The sequence below is a fragment of the Triturus cristatus genome, chromosome 11 (genome assembly GCF_964204655.1).
Source record: "Triturus cristatus chromosome 11, aTriCri1.1, whole genome shotgun sequence".
In the NCBI taxonomy this organism is placed as follows: Eukaryota; Metazoa; Chordata; class Amphibia; order Caudata; family Salamandridae; genus Triturus; species Triturus cristatus.
Window position 1 is genome coordinate 714,785,999 of NC_140594.1, and position 23,556 is coordinate 714,809,554.

General features: G+C 47.5%; 1 protein-coding gene across 5 annotated transcripts in view; it reads right to left on the reverse strand.

Moving 5' to 3' along the window:
- Positions 1 to 23,556, reverse strand: part of PPP2R3A (protein phosphatase 2 regulatory subunit B''alpha) — a 1,290,855-nt gene that overhangs the window by 549,869 nt on the left and 717,430 nt on the right. The gene's annotated exons all lie outside the window — the stretch shown is intronic.

Sequence of the window (23,556 nt, forward strand, 5' to 3'; positions counted from 1 at the left end):
TTCAGCTTCCCTTCCCTGCTGCCCCTTTCCTTTCCCTCCCTGGGTTTTTTCCCCTGGTTGGGGTTTTTCCCTCGCCGTATCAGTCGCACACCCTGTACGTATTTACCACCGGGGTGTGTGGCAGGTCCGGAGGTGGAGCTTATCACTGCAAATGGTTCCTGCGGAATGAAAACCTGACAGAATCACGAACCCACAAATTACATTCCGCCCGGTCCATTTCGCAGTGATAATGGCGTCCATGGAGGAAGTGCTCCATGCTTTAGTTTTAGTACAGCATTAGTTGGCGTCGGCCCGGGCCGAAACCAACGCCTTAAAGGACAAGGTAGAATTGTTGACCAGGAACCCTTTCAGTGCCTCTGCCGCTGCTTCTTCCATACAGGTGACGGTGCCTCCTCCCATACCCCTGGCTACCCCCGAGAGGTTTTCGGGCGATCCTCGAAAGACACAGGTTTTTCTAACCCAAATATTGCTACATTTTTCATGTAAGCCGGCTTCCTTCCCGACCAACCATTCAAGGGTGGCGTTCGCCATATCCTACTTGGCAGGGGACGCGGCCAATTGGGCCGTGCCACTAGTGAGGAACAATGATGCCATCTTATCAGACTGGGTGGCCTTTAGAACAGAGTTCGAGAAAGTCTTTGATCGTAGGGCCACAACCTTTAGTGTGGACAAAGAACTCATGGAATTAAGGCAGGGAAAGGGCGAGTTGATTACCTATTTGACCTCCTTTAACAGACTGGTGGCGGAGGCTGAATGGCCGGAGGAAAAAAGGATGTCTCTTTTTTATCAAGGGTTGAAAGAGGATCTGAAGGATGTGGTAGCCCAAGTAGATCCACAGCCACAAACATGTGTAGACATGGTCAATCTTGCGTTGAGACTGGATAGTCGCCTAACGGAGAGGGGTGGTGGCAGGAGAAAATGGGAGAGAGGAGCGGTTGGCTTTGATAGGTCCCCGCGCAAACCCCTGGGAGGAAACAAAGGTGGTCAGGAACCTATGGAGGTTGGGGCTCTTCGTGCTCCTTTGACGAAGGATGAGAGAGAAGTCAGGAGAACCCAGGGGCTTTGTATGTACTGTGGGAAGAAGGGGCATTATGTTCGGGAATGCCCCTCCAAGCCCAAGAGTATGGGGGTCACTCGATTCAAGAAAGTAGCGGTGTCTTCGGTAGTTGCTGACGGGGGGATGCATGAGAACTCGAGACCAGGGACGGAGGCAGAACCTGAGTGGAAACTCACCTCGCTCTCCACTCGGGGAAGCGGGGAAACCGAGTCTCATCTAGTCTTAGGCATGACGCTCGAATGCGAGAGTGAGTTCCATCCGGTGTTGGCTATGCTGGACTCAGGAGCCACCGGCAATTTTATAGATGAGGGCCTGGTGTCCCGTCTGGCGTTACCCCGCGTCCCGAGAGAGAACCCTGAGGACGTTCTAGCCGTAGACGGGCAGCCGTTGAAGTCGGGCCAGATAACTGAAAGAACATCAGAGGTCGGTCTATCCGTAGTCCTACAGGGAGTGTGTCATGCAGAAGTGTTGTCATTAAACATCATTGCGGCTCCTCAGTATGAGGTAATTTTGGGCATGCCGTGGCTATGCCTGCATAACCCTATAGTGGATTGGAAAACTAAGACAATCCGGTTTTCGCCCGAGGGTTGTCGGGAGCACATGTGGCCTAGCCCCTCAAACCATATAGCGGTGTTGGCCACCCCGTACGTGGCGGCCACGGCCGCAGAAACCGATGTGCAACTCCCGAGAGAATACAGCAGCTATGAAGACGTGTTTAGCGAAATCAAGGCGGACACCTTGCCCCCACACCGGGAGTATGATTGCCGCATTGATTTGGTGGAGGGGGCTACCATCCCCACTTGCAGAGTGTATGCGTTGTCCGTCCCGGAAACAACTCATCTGAAGGAATACATAGACCATTACCTAAAACTGGGGTTTATAAGACCGTCTCGTTCCCCTGCAGCCTCTCCCATCTTCTTCATCGCTAAGGCCAATGGTGATTTGAGGGCGTGTGTGGACTATCGCGTCTTGAACAAAAACACCGTGCGTAACCGTTATCCTCTCCCCCTCATCTCAGTGTTGCTCGATCAGGTGAGGGAGGCAAGGATTTATACCCGGTTAGACTTGCGGGGGGCCTATCACCTGGTTCGGGTACGTGAGGGGGACGAGTGGAAGACGGCGTTCAAGACGCGGTACGGTCTGTACGAGTATAGGGTAATGCCTTTTGGGCTGTGTAACGCCCCGGCGGCTTTCCAATATTTTATTAACGACGTTCTCAAAGAGTATGTGGATCGATTTGTAGTCATGTATATCGATGACATTCTGATCTACTCGCAGGACGAAGCTAGCCATACCGAACAAGTGAAGAAAATATTGGAGAAGTTGAGAGAACATCAATTATACGTCAAGCTGAGCAAGTGTGAGTTTGGGGTTAAGGAGGTGGAGTTCCTAGGAGTGAATCTCAGCGCCAAGGGATTACAAATGTCCGACCGGAAGGTTAGGGCGGTACAGGAATGGCCAGCCCCAAGAAACGTGCGGGAGGTGCAGAGTTTTTTGGGGTTTGCTAACTATTACCGCCGGTTCATCGCACATTTTTCACAGACAGCCGTCCCGATCACCAGGTTGTTGAAAAAAGGGGTGCGATTTGTGTGGACCACAGAAGCAGAGGAGGCTTTCAAGATCCTAAAGAGGGCGTTCACCACGGCCCCGGTGTTACTCCATCCGGTGCTGGAACAACCCTTTGTAGTGGAGGCAGACGCTTCGGATGAAGCGATTGGGGCAGTCTTATCGCAGAGGGACGCATGCACTGGTCGCCTCCATCCGGTGGCCTATCTGTCATGCAAGTTGAGCCCCGCTGAGCTCAATTACACCATCGCCGAAAAAGAGCTCCTGGCGATTAAACGGGCGTTTCAGGAGTGGAGACATTACCTGTGGGGGGCTCGGCATGCGGTGACAGTATACACCGACCATCGCAACCTGCAGTATATGTCTTCGGCGAGGCATTTGACACCTCGACAGATGCGCTGGATGTTGTATTTTGCCGAGTTTAATTTCGTGGTGACTTATAGACCTGGAGTAGAGAACCGAAAAGCAGACGCCTTGTCCAGGCAAGGAATACCCGCAGATCAACCAGAGGCAGTCACACAAGCGATCATACCAGCAACCAAGGTGGTATGTGTGATTAGGGCAGAGAGGTTCCTGGAGATGGTGAAGGGAACCAAGTCGGTGGGGGCCTGGGAACAATGGGCGGCCAGTAAGGCAGGACGAGTGGTGAGACAAGGATTGCCATTTCAGGGAGAGCGTTTGTATCTGCCCACCACTGACTTACGAAACAAGGCTTTTGAGTGGTGCCACGTAACGCCACTGGCAGGGCATCCAGGAGTTACCAAGACGGTGCAGCTACTTCTTAGATACTTTTGGTGGGAAACCCTGAGGGAAGACGCCAGACGGTGGGTGAAGGAGTGCGAGGAATGCGCCAGAGCTAAGGGAGAGAACACAAAGAGGAAGGGCCTGCTACGGCCCATGCCCACTCCTGCCCGCCCGTGGCAGAATATCAGCCTAGACTTCGTAACGGGGTTGCCCATGGATCAGGGATGTTCGGCCATCCTAGTGGTGGTCGACAACCTAACCAAGATGGGTCATTTCATACCGTGTATCAACCTACCCACGGCCAGCCAAACAGCCCAGCTGGTGGCCTCCCAGGTCATAAGGCTACACGGAGTACCACGTGTGATAGTGTCTGACAGGGGCCCGCAGTTCATCGCCCGTTTTTGGCGGACCTGGTGTCAGGCTCTGGGAATCGAAGCAGCTCTTTCCACGAGCTTTCACCCGCAGACTGACGGGCAGACAGAAAGGCTGAACCAGACCTTGAAAAAGTATTTGCGGTGTTATTCCAAGGAAGCGCAGGAATCATGGGTGGACCTACTCTGGACCGCCGAGTTGGCTTACAACAACGCTTGGCATAGTTCTACGGGACTGTCCCCTTTTAAAGCCAATTACGGTTATGACGCATGCTTCTTGCCTATTGTTATCCCTCCAGAAGTAGACAATCAGCCCACCGTGAGGAAACGCCTCCGTGATTTAAGGAGGGTTCATAGGACAGTGCACACTCGCTTGGCAAAGGCGAAAGAAACATACAAGCGTTGGGAGGACCAACATAGAATCCCCGGTCCTCAGTTCAAAGTAGGAGAGAAGGTGTGGCTGTCCACGAAGTATATCCGGTTTAAGATAAAAAGCATCTTTCATCCGAGATATATTGGCCCTTATCCGATAGTGCGACAAGTCAATCCTGTGTCCTACAAACTGAAGTTACCTAACACTCTAAGGATCCATCCGGTATTCCATGTTCAATTATTGAAGAAGGCGATGACGTCCCACAGGAGAACACCCCCACCGGTGATGGGCGACAAGGGGCTGGAATACGAAGTACGATCCATAAGGGACTCCAAGATGCGCAGAGGGGTACTCTGGTATTTGATTTCATGGAAAGGGTATTCGGAGGAGGAGGACTCTTGGGAACCCTGGACCAACGTGCACGCGCCAAGGGCCATCGCTTCCTTCCACCGCAGATTCCCGTCGAAACCTGGGCCTAGAAGGAGCCAGGGAGGAGGACGTACTGTCAGGGTTTAGTCTAGGCGCCTGCCTGGACTACAATTCCCACAAGTCCGTGGGTTTTAACTACACTTCCCAGAAGCCCCGGGCGCCGGAAGGATATAGCGCGGCGAGACCGAAAGGGGAGTGTTCGTGATTCGGAGGACGTACTGAACTTAGCGGGAGACGCTGAGCTGGGTCCTGTGTATTTGGAGGCTGCGCGAGGCGAGTCGCGATCGGAGAGAGGAGAAGGGCTCCCGAGAGAGAATCGAGGAGCCGTTGGAGTGTTCCGAGACGTTCGGAGAGTTGGAATACGAGCGGAAGCTCGGACAGGTATCGCGGGTGTTATCTGGTGTGCCTAGAGCTGGGAGTCGGGACGAGTAGCCCAACGTTCCTGGATTATTAGGGAATCGGCAAGGGGCGGAGTGCGGGGGTGTAGAGGAACAACCTCAGCATTACCGTCTCGAAGGTTTGGAGACAGCGCGGACGGCGGTAGTATAACCTACGCCCTCCCGTGTTGATTGACTTTGGAGGCAACGCGGACGGCGGTAGTTTGTTCCTACGCCCTCCCGTGTTGACTGACTTTGAACTTTGGTGAAGTTCGGGGTATATGAAGCAATATACACCGAAGGTTGCGTGACACTTGTACATAGGGTGATATTTGAAGGGTTTAAACCAGGAGGTGACCCGCTTATGACAGTACATGGATGTTCCTGCAGTAAAGAGGGGGAAAGGAAGGCACCGAGAGGAACAAGGGGAGATAGAGCCGACAGGCCAGGCTAGCACAGGTGACATTCCTTTCATTAGCGAGAAATTACTGAGAGTAGGTATTGGCGCATGATTAACCTGTGTGTTTTGTTTTTCAGCTTCCCTTCCCTGCTGCCCCTTTCCTTTCCCTCCCTGGGTTTTTTCCCCTGGTTGGGGTTTTAGCCTCGCCGTATCAGTCGCACACCCTGTACGTATTTACCACCGGGGTGTGTGGCAGGTCCGGAGGTGGAGCTTATCACTGCAAATGGATCCTGCGGAATGAAAACCTGACATAACGTCCCAAATATATCAATCCCAGGCCATCACGAATCCAGTGATTCGTTAATTAATAAATCGATTCACTGGATTCGTCATGTCCGAGGGTGTCGTTCCGTTATTAGGGAAGATAGCGTGAAAGCCAAGAGACGCCCTATCCCTGATTCTAATTTGGACATGATCGAACTAACTTTGGTGGATGTCTTATTGGTTGAGAACTTGGTTTCATTGGAATATAGAACCTCCTCTCCAGACCCGTCTCGAATTCAGTTTAGGCGATGCCCTTTGATACCTCATAATATCTCACTAAGGGGAGGAGCCACATCCTCTTTAGACTTGAACGATTGACTTTTTGTACCCCACTCAGTGCAGAATACAAATTGTTCAAGTCCCACCGCCCAGGGCACTTTTCCCTTACGTAACCTAAAATCTTCTCCTCATCCGATACTACAAGCACAGTCCAACTTAACTAACCCCGCTACCCTATCCCCTTGTCTGACGAACAAGTTGAAAATATTGTCCTGGAATATAGCAGGCCTCAAGAAAAACATGACCGTTCCATCATGGGTTGAGTTTGTGGGCATGCATGATGTCTGTGTTTTCCAGGAGACATGGAGTATGGAAGCGCTTTTTACTTCAGGATATGCCACTTACTTTATTCCCGCAACCTCTAGTGGCAAGGGAAGACCCTCTGGAGGCCTCCTAATATGGATCAACCTAGATCTGGGGTGGTCTGTTACTATTCAAAAAAGCAATAGCCATGACATCTTGTGGCTATCCCTAAAAGCCCCAAAAAATTGAGAATCTCTTGATCTCTTCAATGCTTATATTAGGGGCACAGTGAGCAGCAGGTCGTCGACCATCCTGAACGAACTAGAACTCCTTTTAGCAAAATGTTTACCCACCTCTAAAACTATTATAGCCGGGGTCTTTAATTGTACTTTTGAGCCCCTGAGCAAATAGGATCCCTTGAATTTATCTGAAGAGGACAACAAATGGGGAGTACCACCTCTATCCTTGGCCCCTATCAGAAAATGGACAGAGATCGTTATGCAAGTGAATGCTTTCACTTTGGAAACGGCCTAAGAGCCGTGAATGGTAGAACTCTGTCAGACTCTAAGGGGGCGAACACCTTTAATAAGTTGACATGCCCATCCCGTATTGACTACATCCTGGTGGACTTACGCCTCTGGGAAGATGTAGTCGACATGGTGGTTAGCCCTACTGTAGATAGTGACCATAACCCCCTATCTCTAACTTTGCAGAACCGTTGGGCAGCTTTGCCGTTAAATTCATCCGCATGTAGAGCGGACTTTCTTTTTTCCAAGGAGATAACACTTTCTATCTGTGGTAGGCGGCTAAGGTGGCCTAGGGTAGTAGGAGATGGAAAAAAGATCACCCTTATCTCCTCAATACTAGTAGAAAAAACGAGAAATCTTGAGGCTGCCTTGGTTTCGTCTCAGGCGAGGGACAAGATTCCAATAATCCATCAGGAAACCATACGCATGATTGGAGAACAGTTTTTAGGAAGCGCCAGCTCAGGAAAAAAGAAAAAGAAATTGCAAACAAATAACCCCAATCCTTGGTTCACAGGTTCTTGCAAAGAGAAAAGAAAAGAACTAATAGTCGCCGTCAAAGAGAAAAATATTACTAGGGTCAAATCAGCGAGGAAAGATTACAAATCATCGCTGACACTAGCCAAACGGGCTTGGGAGGAGGCACACTGGGATAAGCTGAAAACGGCGGCAACTGAGAAAAACTCTGCCGCCTTTTGGTCACTAATTAACTCTAAAGATAGGGCAGGTACTGTCTCCATTCCAAATCACATAGGTAGTCAGACCTGGTGGGATGACTTCTCAAAACTCTATGCTGAAGATGCAGAGGGAGACCTAGGGTCCGGCAGGGATATTCCACAACTACCTGTCCCAGACCCTATACCCCCCCTTTAGCCTTGACGAGGTCGTAAGTGCCATTAACAATATTGTACCCGCTAAAGTGGCGGGACCAGATGGCATCCCGGGCGACCTGTTCCGTTTGGAACCTGACAAATGGGCCAAATATATCCAACATTTGATTAATAGCCTGTTAGAGGGCGGTGAAGTTCCCCCATCCTGGAAACAAGCTGAAGTTATCCCTATTTTTAAAAAAGATGATCGCCAAGACCCCGCCAACTATAGGCCTATTAGCCTTGTAGATTGCATGCAAAAAGTGGCAGGGCGAACGCTTCTCAATAGAATTCACCAATGGATGGAGGAAGGGGGAATCTTATCAAAATGCCAAGCGGGATTCAGGAAAGCCACTAGCACTATAGACCAAGTTTTTCGTCTACTTTTACTTTATTGGAAAGTGGTAGTCATTGCAAAGGGGAGCTTGTACCTTGCTTTTATTGACCTCAAGACGGCATTCGATTTAGTCCCACGAATAAAGCTGTGGTCCGTCTTGCAGGAAATGGGAATACCCCCTTACATTTTATCCCTTTTAGTTCGTCTTCATGACGATACTTCTGCAAGGATAAGATGGGGTGATCAAGGGTAGACCACAGAGAGTATCCCAGTAAGGAGAGGAGTCCGCCAGGGCTGTGTTTTGGCCCCCACACTATTCTCACTTTATGTGAATGGTGTGGTGGATTTTCTGAGCCAAATTCCAGCAGACGCACCAACCCTGGCGGGGGAAAAAATAGCTACGCTTCTCTTTGCTGACGATACCCTCCTAATCTCCAAATCCCCTATGGGTCTTCAAACATTACTTACTCGTTTCCAGGCTTTTTGTACACTAAGGGGCCTTACTATTAACATCGCAAAAACAACATTTATGGCATTTAACCCTGGAAAACAGTTTAGACCCAAACTTACTCTCAATGGTTTATATTTGGATTAAGTCCATTGCTTTGACTATTTGGGGATAAGGCTATCGGATAAAATGTCATGGGGGCCCCACTTGAGCAAGATGCTCCTAAACCACAAAAGGGCAGCGGGGGCAATCTTGAGAGAGCAGCGCTTGTCCTCTTCCAGATTGGTCTCCCCTGTCCTGGTTGTTTATGAGGGCAAGGCAGTGAGTTCGGCATCCTACGGAGCGGAACTCTGGGGCTTTGAACAAACAACAGTGATCCAAAAATCAGAGAATAAGTTCTTAACAGATCTGGTCTCCGCCCCCCTTTGTACCCCTCTAACACCATTGTTCCTCGATATGGGGAGACACAGGTTGAGTGAGATAGTTAGATTACGCACCCTCTTGTACTGGGCAAGACTAAGATCCACTCCCGAGTTATGCCACTATGCGGCAGGACTTAGCGAATTGATTACTCTGGACACGGGCAAAAGAGTTAAATGGCTAAGAGAACTCAAGGAACTTTTGTCATCCTTGGGCCTAACTGATATGTGGGAGAACCAAGCCCTGCCATCTAAGGCGGAGTTAAAAAAGATCTATTGGAACTGGATACAGCAACGGCTCATACTTTATTCGAACCATGGGAAATTAACAGAGGACTTTTTACAACACAAACAAGTTGGCTTTTTAGAACCCTATTTGGATTTTATTCGAGTTCCCAAGGACAGAAATTTGTACATGCTTTTCAGGTTTGGGTAACTATACCTCAATGACACAGTTGCCAAAAGGGACTCAGCCAAAAATCCTTCACCAAGCTGCCCTTGTTGTAACGATATGCAAGAAACTATAGTTCACTGTTTATTCGTATGCCCGGCTTATCGCCAGGCAAGGAACAAATGGCTCAAATGCATCTGTGTCCAGATGGGAACAAAGAACCATCAAGTTGCACTCCGTATTTTGAGATCCGATGCTTCTAGGCTTGCTTTTGTATGCGAAGTTGCTAAATTCCTGGGCTGTGCCTGGATTATTTGTGTAAAAGCTATCGCTAAAGCTGCTGAAATAGTTGATGCCGCCCCATAATGAACTTGTAGCTATTATTCTGTGTAAGAGGGTAGAAGGGACGAACTGTGCTTCCTAGATCATCTGCTGCTATGAGCAATTCGCTTTTATTGGAAATTCTGTTCTTAATGAATTGTTGTCTTAACCATTGGTGCTATAGCGTGTGTTTTATGGAATTTTTATTTTAAGTATTTTAAACCTTGAATTGTATAATGCTGATTTTAAGGATGCAAAGCTTTTATGATAGTAATTATCGAATAAAGCAAATTTCAAATTTCAATAAATGTTTTCAAAAGGACATGTAGCTCTCCGTGCTTAATCAAAGTATTATTCTTGTAGGTTTTAACTCTGAATCTTGTGTTTCTTCAGTCAAAATAGGAAAGAAGGTGTGGTTTCTTACCAAAATGTAAAACCTAACAATTCTCTTCTTTGATTGGTTTTCCTCCTGCAAATTCCTCAAGGTAATACCTGAAGGAATTTGCACAAGGACTGAAAAGTTCTGGGTCATTGAAAATGTGAACTCTACTTCTAAATTGAAATCGGGTGTACACAGTAATTTACGCCTTGTCAGAACCAGTTAGGGGGCCACGGAACACAAAGAGGCTACTTGTCCTTACTCAGGATGGCTTGACTTGACTTATCTCATTGTTCCAGGGCTGGCCTACTGGGAACTCCGAAAACTGAGCACCCAGTACAAGACATCAGCACTTGATTCTTTGGCTACCGAGGCAAGCAGTCGAAGGCTTACTCAGGCATGTGGAGAGGGGTGAGAGACTCAGAAGTCAATAGTGCTTCAAATGATGCTCAACACATTTTTAAATAGTATCTTTAATGGTTTTAGAAAACAGAAATAACATCTCTAATCAATGTTATTTAGGTATGGAATAATCAAACTTGTGCATTTTGCATTGTATACATAGACTTGAACTTCACTTACATCATTTGCTTCCCTTGCTAACCCCCTCCCCCGCCCACGGTCCCTACGCAAATCCAATGCTGAGAACGTACTATACATAACGTTTAACAACTGATTGCCCAGTCGGCACTTTTACATAAACCAGAAAACGTAATTTGTTGTCCCAAGAACCCAATACTACACAAATCAGTCTGTCTAAAGGCCAGTATTTGCAGTCAATACTCACTTTAGGAGGGAATATCTAACTACTAGAGGGAACCTAGACAAGTGCTACTACCCTGTGCTTCTAGTCAGTGTCTTCCTTCTAAATCAGTCACTAGCGAACGTCTCATGTGCTTTAATCTGGCCCTTTACTTCTATTTGGCTTTTTACTGTGTTCTATTCAGAGTTCGGCCCACATGCCATGGGTTTTCTCTAGTGGGAGCAATCTACCTAGAGAGAGGTGCCCAGTCCCAGTCCTGCCTCTTCTCATAGGTCTAGCCCGGTTGCAGAGCAGTTGTATCTGTACAAAAGTGTGGTTGCCCCTTCAGACCAGAATTAAAGGCCCGAGCAAAATCCCAAACAGCAAGGCCCACCCAGGATCTTTCACATGAAGTGAGTGGGGTCTTCGTTTGGCAACTATAGAGAACCCTAGAACCTGTGTTATTGGATTCTGAGGGGCCCATAAGTTGGGGGGAAAGGTCACAGGGCAAACTTGCAAGTGTCAGGGCAGGGTTTCACTCACAGAGCGGGAACTGCACATTGAGGCTCAGTCGCTTTGGCACAGCACACTTCCTGGACCGGGACGGTCACAGGAGGACCTTCATCAGGTACCTGCACTTTTTTTTTAATACCTGCCTACAACCCCACCAAACTCTCCCAGCCAGTGAGGAGGACCAAGGTGGTCTCAAGATCCGGATGTTGGTAACCGGAGGACACACACAGGGCAGGTTTGGGGTCACTCGTCTCCCTCAGTGCCGTTCTCCTCTGTTGTTTCACAGTACTTAACACAGAACATAAACAGGTGAGGCCAGTAGGCCACTCACCCAACTGTAGGTGACAGGTAAAAATGCTTGTAATAACACTACAAAATATAACCCTGCCACTGGTGCAAATGTAGTAAAATGAGGTGATTTAACAGCAGTCAGACTCCATATGGAGGGCATGCTTGGTTGCACCTGCAGACCACAGAGCTTTCAGCTGGGTCTCAGAACGAACTACAGATACCCTCAATATACAATATGATGCTGTGTGTGCTGAGGCATAACACAAATGTTTTAAAAAAACAACAGAGAGCCTTACTTACAGGTAACTGCGGACTAGGTTGCATGGTCGCAAAACCATGCAGGGGACCTTCATATCTCCACATGCCTGATATGAGGTTTACTGCAAGCCTCAGAATAACCATGTAAGTTTTCTCGAAATGAAAGTGTAAATTCATGTGACACATTGTGGAACACCTAGGCCTGGAGGAAGATTAAGATCCTTGTTTTGATACTTCACCCGGAGCAATAACTCGGAGTGAAATACTCCAACTTGCAGTTCCAAATGTATTAGAGCCAGGAATTATCGGGTCCTCAAACTCTGTATAGTGCCCGGAGACACCAGAGCATTACTTAAGCAGCAAAGGCATGGGCTGTGGGCAGCAACATTACCCGACCCCTTCACAGCCCCTAGAGCAGTCAGGGCAGCAGACAATGCTCCCATGGCCTAGCCAAGCCGGTCCTCACCCCTTCCTATTGTGAACACCACAGCTTGTACATTTTAAGAGGAATAAGACTTGAACAAATGGGAGGACACCACAAGGTCCAGAAATTCACTTTTCTCTTGGTTAGGAGGACTTTCTTCAAATACAAATTTGTTACTATTTTAGGTCGAGCCTAGGCAGCGCATGCGCTGCTCTGCGAGGCATACTGTATTGGAGTATGGACTTGAAGCTCCACACACTCTCCACCCCTATTTTTCATTAGCTTGTGTCATTGTCCTGCGTAAATGCTGGCTTCTGATTTAATGGGCTTCTTAGTCCCTCCTTAGTACCGCCTTGTCTTCATTTGTAACCTCTCATGAGGACTGGCCATTTTATTTCTGTTGTTACACAGTATGTCTTATTTAGTCTGTAAGCAACAGTTTCTCCTACTGCGGGCACAACATGATTTTCTGCAACATTCAGCACGCCCTGCGCGCTTTCACTTTCCAAGCATCTTGGGACAATGGCGGTCGCTTCTATGAAATAAAATATGTCTTACATTTACAAGGGTTTGAGCTATTGACATTGTAAATAAAAATGCATTTTATTTATGTGTTAATTATCAAAACAGATTAATAAAACGCATTGTCATTTAAAATGCCAATAGCTTAACCTCTCGAACCCGAGACCTATTGCATTGCAAAGGCTTGTTTTTTGTGTGAAATTATCCCATTACAATACAGGGAACCACTATTTGGATCCTTAAACATTTCTGTTGCATCAAGATTTTTGCATTCTATTGTATGTATTCTTCATTTGGTACTTATAATTATTTTACAATGGGGTGCTATGACAGATTTCCTTCGGTCACTAGATGTTTCTCTCTTTTAGGGGACCCCCGCAGCGACACCGGACCTAGGCATAGGAAGATAAACTGGACATATTGCACTGCCTACAACACAGAATAGAGCAATGATTGAAGCGAAATCAGTTGTGCCAGTGATAGTAGTAATTTTTTATTTGCTTCGTGCATTGTGTTCTATTATCACTGAATACATTTCAGAAAGCAAAACTATTCCACTCAATCTGCATATTCGCAAACACGATTCATTCTCCACCTCTTCTCATTTTTTACTTCTGCTCAACTACCTTTATTTTATTGATTTGTGTAGTGCTGGCTTGTTGCATGTTGTCACTTCGCAGTGCTAATATAAGGATCACAATTGTCTACCATCTTTTAAATGAGCAAACAAAGTTAAATTCATGTATGTATACACATTTCACACCTCTTTCGAAATGCGCTGAACTAATTCGGAATGTTTACTGTTAATTGGTCAATTAACAGAGACTCTGAAGGATTTTCATACATTGATATGACTACAAACCAGGAGATCAACTACGATTTTGTTATTACCAAGGGGCCACCATTATAGACATGTCGTGACTTAAAATATCTCAAACGGCGTTTCTTTCTGCAGTGAACTTATATTGATAAAGATGCACTATTTACTCATTGTTTTATTGGTGGTTATTTTATGAACGCCCTCTTTTCAGGTCTTCCAACCACAGAAATGGCATCTATTAGTGTTATTCTCTAAAAGATTAAATGTGTGTAATTTTCCACAAAGAGGAATTACTAATCTGATTTTTTTATTCAGTGTAACACAATCGAAGACAGACTTCACTGCTCAATTTATTTATGCTGCTTATGGTGGTGGGTAACGGAGACTTTGAATGCTTTATAATCTGTGCAATGTGAAAGCACAACTATAAATATATGGATGCCATTTGTTAATCGCAGATAACGTCTTCAGATTTTTATCCAGGCAAAGGCACTCCAAATACCTTTAATCGGTTAAGAGCACTTACAATTATTTGCTGGAGGTTTTAAATTCCTCCTTTATGTCTTTGTTGTTGGCCTTCAGACACATAGCATGAGCTACGCTACGCGTTTAATTATAAGTTTATTATGGTCCACAGTATTCTTTAAAAACATAAGACTAAATCTGGCAAAAACCTTTTGTTCTTCGGTGTACACTCACTTAGGATAGAACGAAACAGATTCAATCACTAAAAGAGGAAAGGATGTAGAACTATGTGAGCCATTACAGTATGGATCAGGCCTCTTGCAGATGTCATTTCTCCCTTTGGAGTTGATGGGTCTGCGCCTGTGTTGGGTGTCAACAGAAAATCCTCTCATTTCTGGAGGAAGAGCTTGATCATGAGGAGAAACACTGGTGTAATTTACTCCATCTACCCCAGATTACCACTTCCTCCAGAAATCAGGACTTCTCATTTACCTACTTCCGGTGCTTAGTTGTGACTGTTTATATCCATGCAGGGGGACAGAGTGGCCGACAATGTTGTAGATTTAAATCAAGTCCAATGTTTTCAATATCAGGGATGCTTCGGTTCTTGGACAGATACCGTGGATATCGCTCTCACTTTAAACATCGGTGACAGGGATTAGAGATTATGACTGTGATATTCTTTTCTACCGTCTTGTTCCTAGATTGGCTAATCTTCTGATTAGAAAAGGTATGTACTTCACAGACTGTGTGTCTCCTTTTCACAAATGCTGCCCATGCAACTCTTCGATAGTGAACACTACTCCCAGTGAACCCAGCAGCATCAGAAGCAGTCTGCTGCGATACCCTATGGCCTTACTGGAAACATCATGATCTTGGCTTGGGATGGGGAGAAGCGTGTGGGGGGCAAAGCTGAACACTTCTGTAGAGGTCAGCTGGTCCTTCTCTTAAACAACTATCTTCTAATAAGAATTCCTTACAGCTCGAGCAGCCTCATCTTTTCTAATTTGCCAAAATGCTTCAAGGCCAACATTAGCCTGATGAAAGCATATTGTATCTGGCATACTGCATACATTTTGGCACTTAGATGGTAGGCAAAGAACAACGACAGGCCAAAACAACACAACCACTATGGGATGCACTATTGGGACCCACAACTAGCTCCTGAAAGCCCCTCCTCACAACACTGGAAAGAAATTACTGTAGTGAAACTTAAAATAACGATGTAAATAACACGAAGAGCCAATGAGTGTTACAACATAATTAACAAATCATAATAGAGAATGCCAATATCCCTATAAAAGGAAAGGCCTCAATACTCCAATAGAAAAGAAATCTACAGGTTAATAGGTGACAATCACACAACACTGAAAAGCACAGCAATGGTAGCGTGCAAACATGTAGTTGCCCCGAACTGAAACGGACATGCACTCTGAATCTGTATAATGGGCCGCCAGTAGCAATGTTTTGTGGCCACATTATTGGTACCCTTCATTTATTTAGCACCCAAGATAAACCCGTGAGAAGATGCCCTATTGAAGATGATTTGTGTACCCCACCCAGGACACATGCTGCACAATCTAACTGGATCCTACTATATGATAAATATATTTTCAGAAATCAAAAGGACCCTGCAAAATGGTTCATATACTGTCCACTTAGGAAAGGCCATTCTGGGCTAGCACACACACTACGCTGTAACTACGAATTGCTGAACGTGCAGGTGTATGCAGGCACCTGTCCCTTTAATATATGCCACCTCAGAAGGTGCAACAGCATCGCTAATATGAAATTATCTGAGATTTCTAAAGCACGCAAATGCTCATGGGCGCCTTGGCACTGGCAATCCTGTTTACAATCCCAGAAACCACAATGGGGTAACAACTATAAATATAAGTACAGCAGGAACAACTAAGATTTTAGGTGTTCCCATAAGCTAAGGAAATTAGGCTGACATTTAAAGTGCATGGGCAGTCTGTTCCAGAGTTGGCAGGTGGACTAAACGAAGCTTCGACCACCCAATGAAGCCTTATTAATTCTTGGAACAATTACTGAACTAGAGGTGGGAGATCACATCAATCTTTTTGGAGAATACCGCTTGAATTTTCTTTTGAGATACTCCGGTCCAGATCTATGCAATGCTTTGTGTGCCACACAGAGCCTTAAAAGCAACACTTTTTTTTTTTTTAACTGGGAGCCAGTAAAGCTCCGCCAGGGCTGCCGATGTGGACTTACATTTTGCTATTTTCTAGAGGAGTCAGTGTGCTGCATTCTGCAGTGTCTGAAGCTTATTTAGTGACCTCTGTTTAATGCTCCGATACAGGGTATTAGAGTATTCAAGCCTAGATAAGACTAAAGCGATGACAACTGATTTTTGCAAATCGAGCCGAATAAACGGCAGCACCTTCCTCAACATAAACAAGCATTGGCATAGCCAATAGGTCTAGCTTTTGGGACCTTATAAGTGTTTAGCCATGCAACAGTTGGATAACTAAATACTTATAAGGCCCCAAAAGCGAGACCTATTGGCTATGCCAATGCTTGTTTCTGTTTATTACTGCTCTGTAGTAATGGCGGCGCACGGGTGCCACCATAACTAAATAGAAGTAATAAAAAGGAGAAAAAAAACGGGCTCATGGAGAACATCAAAGCGGCCGTGAAAGTGATCGCAATCGCGATCAAACATCAGAGCGGCCGTGCGGCCGCGAAAGTGAGGCGCGCGCCAGCGCACATGCACTGTAGCTCTAGGCTACAGTGGTAGCACTTTTTTAAGCCCTCACAAAATGTCTCGCCAGACCAGCGCATGCACTGGTTCAGGCGAGACCTAAAAAGCATGACTAGGTCAATTTGTTGATTTGATCCTCAAACGACAGCTCAGAGTTAAAGACTACCCCTAGATTCCTTACTTTAGAGACGGGTGTGGGTAGAGAGCCATGGTACTGAGTCCACCGAGATTGGTTCCAAAAGGAGGTATCTTTCCTGACAAGGAGGACGTCTGTTTTTTCTGAACTCAACTTTGCCCAGAATCACACAATGATGAGTCAAGTGCTGAAACAGGAATTTGAACCTGGGTCCAATGCGGCAGCTCTAGTAGCTAGGCCACATCTTCTCCCTTTTTTTGGGCAGTGACAGTAACAGGGCTGAACCAATTCAGTCAAAGAGAAGTTCTTATATTTGCATTTCGCTGCCACTCTTTCCAAAATCACCTTCCAGCCGTCCTATGCCTTTGACAAGATCCCAGTGCATGTTCTCTTAGCCACCACAGCCCGTAAAGAATTGGAAAGCTTAGGTGGAAGGCCCATCCACATTTGTGCATAACGAATTCTCTCCCAAAACTATTACAAATAATGAAGATGGACATTTATACAGACTTTAATGAAAAGGAAAAGCTGTGGGACGGTTGTCACACCCTTTATCAAACCTGGTGTCAATATCCTCCCAGTAGTGACTGTAGCACTATAAGATCCGAAGGCCTTGTACATTACAAAGATGGAGAAGTTTCTGAGAACAGCATTAGAGGTTTCTTTTGCCTCCTTCCTCGAAATCATAGCAGAAAAGAAAGCAATCCATTTCATAATGGATTCTTAATGAATGCCTGTCCAAAATAATTATATCCAAACACTACAATACGTTTCTAGAATTTCCATGGTATTCAATACTGTTCAAGTAAAAAAATAGGGGAGAGGGGGGCGGCGGGGGGGGGGGGCAACTAAGATGGCCGATCGAACGTGAGACTGATCGGCTCTGTCCCGGGCCCTATTATTTCTAAGACAAAAAGGCATCCTAGCAGCGTGCAGACCGCACGCTTGGAAAGCGGCAGCACTACGGAGCGGTGAGGGCTAAATCGCGGTCCTCCAGGCATTGTGAGACGCTCGGAAAAGTCCTGCGAGGCTCAGGCGGTGCCACAGCAAATGGCGGACTCCCGGGCGCGACCTGCGGGGGCGTAGGGCTGAAGGACCCCCGCGGTGGGCAGTTCGGAAACACCGTGGTGGGCGCTCACAAGGGTCTGCTCTCCGCAATAAAGATCCCCAGTTGCTCCCAAAATCAGCCTCAGACATGAGAAGGGACTACTCGGGCTGGCTGTAAGGAGATTCAAGTCGGCGGGCGGACACGAGTTGCGGGATGCGACCGAGCAACCAAGGAGGCTCCACTAAGATCGACCACCATGTCTGCAGCTGGAATATCCCTACAGAGAAGCTAATGGTGGAAGCTGACAACCACTGCGACCGGTGAGACATCCTCTTGCAAACCGCGTGAGTCTTGCTGGCACCCGGGGGTCCGGGCAGTCCCTCTGGGATATATTTGACTACCCCGCTTCCCACAGGTGTGTGTTGGCAACGGATCTGCTCGATGTCAAGGAGGCCATAGAGGGGGGATCTTGGTTTCACACTGCGGCTGCTGAGAGGAGCGGTGCCTGACCCTAACATGGCCACCATGAGCCCTTCATAGAGGTTTGGTAGACTTCTTTCAGAGATTTCCACGCAGGATCAACCGCCCCCGGGGGGACATTTACCACTGAGTGAGGCAGGGAGTGTCAAGGGGCGTCACTTACCGTCCCTGCTGTCTCTTGGAGGTTGCGGGATAGGTGCTGAAAATGTGTTGACCATGGTGCTCGGAATGAGAGTGTGAGGCGGACCCAGCAAAGGAAGAGAGGTCATGGGAGCCTTTATTAGCGTCATCCAAGAACGACCAGATTTCAAGGGGGGTGAGGGGCGACCGCGCCCTGACCTGGCGGAGGGCCCCCTGTGCCACCCAAGAAGAACCTCAACAACAGGGTTTCCAATTACTTCACCTTGACTGGAAAGGGGGCGACGGAGGAGGGAGCGACCATGGCCCTGACCCGAGAAGATCTCCTGTCCTCCCTGCGTGACTTTAAACAAGAACTACGCACCGAGCTTTGGGCGGACATCAAGGCAGATTTGGATGCCTCCTTCAAAACCTTCTGCGCTGAGGTGCGCGAAAAACTGGTCTCTATCCAGGCAGACGTCGACTCCGTGGGCACACGTACGCTCGACCTGGAAGCGCAGCAACAAGAGGCGACGGGGAAGATCAAACTTCTGGAAGACAACACAGCCGACCTTTACAAGCAACTAAGCGAGACTCTACTCAATGCGAAGATTTGGAAAATCATTCGCGACGCAATAATATAAGAGTCCGAGGCCTTGAGGAAGATTGCGAGGGTCCAGATCTGGAGGCGTTTATGGTGGGTCTCTTCTCCTCTGCACTCGGGGACGACGGCCCGGAGGTTCGGCTGGAAAGAGGGCATAGAGTTGGCCCACATCTACCAGGGGAGAATCGGCGCCCACGTGATGTCCTGGCTAAAATCAGCTCATTCAAAATAAAAGAACTCATCCTACAGAAGGCTAGGGCCTCCGGTTCCCTCACCTTCCAGAACACCTCGTGTACGTTCTTCCAAGATGTAGCACAAGCCACTCTCCAATGTCGTCAGCAGTTCCGACCAGTCACCGAACACCTAAGAGAAAAAAATGTCAGGTACCGTTGGACATACCCATTTGGGATAGCCTTCACGTGGCAAAATAAGCAGCAACACTGTGTGGACCTAAAGGAAGCGTCAGCCCTGTTGGGCTTGGACATTTCTAAAACCTCAGCGGATCATGACAGCGAAGGGCGACCAGATCGTCGCAATGGTGGTCATTGGCGCAGAATGGGCAGGAAATCTCCCAAAGCTCCAGAATGAGGCTTAAAACAGCAAAGGCCTGTAAGCTCCCTGGCACTTGTTGCGGCTGAAGCGATGGCGCTTCTCATTTGTTACTCTCTGGTGCCTCGAGGAGGTAGGGTCGGGAGCTTCGGGGAACTGGATGAAGTGGAGGACTTGCAACCTCCACAACAGGGGGCGTTTGAGATGCCCTGACGTCAAGTAAGACTTCATTCCACCGCCTACCTTGATCGCCACGTGAGATATATGTTTTATACTCGCCTAGGTTGGGGGGTATCTTACACTCACGTGGCTCCCGGTGGTCTTCGGGGGTTGATCTGTGAAGGCCAGGACTTGTCCGGTACTGAAATCTGGAGCTTCTCACCTGAGATACTGTTGAGCTTACTCGTTGTAGGATTCCATCTCTTTGTTATTGCTTATGTGGTTAGGAGTTGGGATACTGTTAACAAATAATGAATGCCTTGTTTTTGTTAGAATCTGACAAGGGCGGAGGGATGGGAATAGGTAATGCTTCTAGAGTGTGGTCTAATTCGGGAGCTTCCCTCCAGGAGGGGTCTCTACTCACTCATTTTACTTGTTTGTTGGGGTTTTTATTTTTCGTTCGATGTCATGGTGCCTTTATTGTTGCTAATTTTGGGTGGGGAGGGAGGAAGGGGTTCTTCAGTGGGTTGAGTCTTTGGGGATTGCTTTCTCTAGGTCAACGATCGCCCCAGCGTACCCATGGCGGTTAGGATAGTCTCATGGAATGCTAGGGGATTGAATTCACCCAACAAGAGGCAGAGATTCTGGAAGTACATGACTGACCATAATATCCAGATAATAGCCCTGCAAGAAACGCACCTCAAAAAGTCTGAGGATCAGCGATTGCGGCATAAAGCTTACCCTCACATATATAGGTCTTCACATTCCACAAAACACAATGGGGTGGCACTGTTGTTTCATACGGGAGCTCCATTTCAAGCCCAACATACCAAAATGGACAAAAATGGGAGGTTTATTATGGTCAGGGGTGAGTTGCGAGGGTGCCCTTGTACATTTGCTGTGCAATATGCACCTAACACAGGCCAACAGGATTTCATCCTCTCCTTCCTCATGACCCTTGATCATTTTGCTCAGGGGGACATAGTGCTCCTGGGAGACTTCAACCTGGTCTGGGACTTAGATAGAGACACGTCGCATTCACACCGAGCCCATTTGGCAAGGCACTGCGCTCACAACTTCAGCGATTAGGATTAGTGGACGTATGGAGAGACGCCCATCCCACAATGAAGGACTACTCGTTCTTCTTGCATTCTCATAGAACGTACTCTCGTATAGATTACATTTTCCTGAGCCAATCCTTGTTACCATCAGTCCTGCAAACACAGTTTCATACCATATGTCTATCGGATCATGCCCCCTTGGAGCTGACGATTAATTGGCCAAACCCACGCCCTAAGCATGCTCGCTGGTTCTTTCCCAACTTTTTATGCAGGGACAGACTCCTTAGAGACTAACTCAGACAGACTATTAAAGGGTATCTCGAGCTGACCGACCCGGAGGACACCTCTCACTCCACCACTTGGGACGCTCTCAAGGCGGTGGTTCGGGGCAGGTGCATCGAGATGGCCACGACGTTACGTTCCCAGCAATGTGCGGAACGTCTTCAGCTGGAAAGTGACCTTAAATCCGTGGAACAGACACACAAGGCCCAACCCTCCGCTCAGACCTTTAGGAAAGTTACAGCCCTAAAAGGGAAATTACAGGCCATCTATACAAATAGGGCTGAAAAATCTATCTTACGATTACGCTCCAAGGGCTATGAGAGTGGGAATATGGTGGGTACCCTCTTGGCTCGACAGTTACGGGCCAAACAGGAGCGAGACTATATAAAGTACATAGTAGATGCCAAAGGTACTACCCACAGATCGGAAGAAGGTAAAGTTAAAGCTTTTGAGGATTTTTATATGGCCCTATATACTTCGGGGGCCTCGGGGACGAACGAGCCCTCGGGCTACTTGGCCTCACTAGACCTCCCTCAGGTAGGAGAGCTTACAAACGAGGAATTGACGTGACCCATTTCATCCGAAGAAGTGCAAAAAGCGATGGATTCTCTAAAACTCCAGAAATCCCCCGGTCCAGACGGATTGTCAGCCCACTTCTATTGCACCTTTGCACCGGAGCTTGTCCCCTTCTTGACTACATTATTTAACTCCATAGCCTCCTTGCAGAAGGTGACTCCTTCGATGGGAGAGGCAATAGTGGCGGTACTTCCCAAACCGGGCAAGGACCCAGCCCTGTGCTCCTCTTATCACCCTGCTGAATCTTGACGCAAAACTTTACTCAAAAGTTTTGACGAGCCGTCTCGATACCGTATTACCAGCCCTCATAGATCCGGACCAGGCGGGGTTCATCAAGGGAAGACAAACACACGACAACTTGAGGCGTATCATCCACATCATTGAAAAAGCTTGCAAGAAGAATATTCCTACAGCGCTTCTCTCGCTAGATGCAGAGAAAGCCTTCGATCGTGTGGAATGGTCCTTTTTATTTAGAGTGCTTAAACGATTTGGCTTCAACGACACCTTCATTGGAATGATCTGCGCTAACTATCATTTTCCTAGCTGTAAGGTCCTGGTCAATGGAGTGGCTTCCTCCCCTTCTCTACTGACCCGTGGGATGCGACAGGGTTGTCCCCTGTCCCCCCTCCTCTTTGCCTTGAGCATTGAACCTTTGGCACACAAAATCAGGAGTAACTCAGAGATCAAGGGAATGCGCTTCGGCACGGATGAGCATAAGATTCCGTTGTTTGCCGACGACGTGCTCCTTCCAGTGACGGAACACCAGGCTTCCCTCCCGGCAATTCAGGAAGAGATGAAGACATTTGAAGAGGTGGCAGGTTTCAGGGTGAATCTGACAAAGTCATTTTTGATGAATCTGACAATACCCAGAGACGAATGGCGAAGGATTGAGGGGATTTCGCCCTTTTGGTGCTCCTCCAAAGAAACCACCTACTTGGGAGTAAAGCTTACCCCACGGGTACGGGACTTATATCAGGTGAACTTCCCCCCTCTTTTGCATCAACTAAAGAGTGACTTGGGCAAGTGGAGTGCGGCTTATATCACTTGGCTAGGCAGGATTAATGCGGTTAAGATGAATGCCCTTCCCCGCTTACTTTATCTTTTCCAAGGGCTTCCCATTCCAGTGGAGAGTGGCCTTTTTAGGGAACTGCAAATCATGTTAACCAAATTCATATGGCAGGGAAAGAGAGCAAGACTTCCATATAAACTCCTCATTAGACCACGCAAGGAAGAGGGCCTAGCGCTATAGACTAACTCCTGAGGCGGAAGCCGGGAGTCTTGTACTGCATATGCTGGTATTTCCCTTATTTTTAAAAAGAAATTAGCGTCGTATTTTTATCTTTGTTTGCTGTGTTAATGTGATCAGTTTAATACATTGTGCTCCTGCGCCTACTATTTGAACGAACTAGCACACGTAATGGTCTGACTTATTGGGCGGGGTGCATGGTTAGCGCGCTAGTCGCTCGTCTTCATCTTCTATAAAAGATGATGACTGCACGTGCGCGCAGCGGACGCGCGCAGCGGGCGCACCGACAGCGGGCACGCCGACAGCGCGCCGAAGGCGCGCTAAAGGCAAGCCCGTCTGCGCCCGTCCGCGCCCAGCCGCGACCAGAGACAAGAGATGATGCTACCTCCCTGGTAAGTGGCTGTAGCAGTCGCATTACATTTTCCGTGGAATCTCTATGGGCTATAAGAGACACCTGGACCCAAAAGAGGCATAAGCACATCACCTGTAATTAGACTTTTCCCAGGGCATTAGAAGGCCCGGTTGTATGCCAGACTTGTCGATTTCCCATGAGGACTCACTCAGGGGACTTGTTTCCAGGGAATACGACCCCTGTTCATCCTATTGTGGGGTCCAAAAATGTACTGTGTAATGTAAGGTCCCTTGCCAAAAACCCATTTGAAATTTGGGACCTTATTACCTCGAATT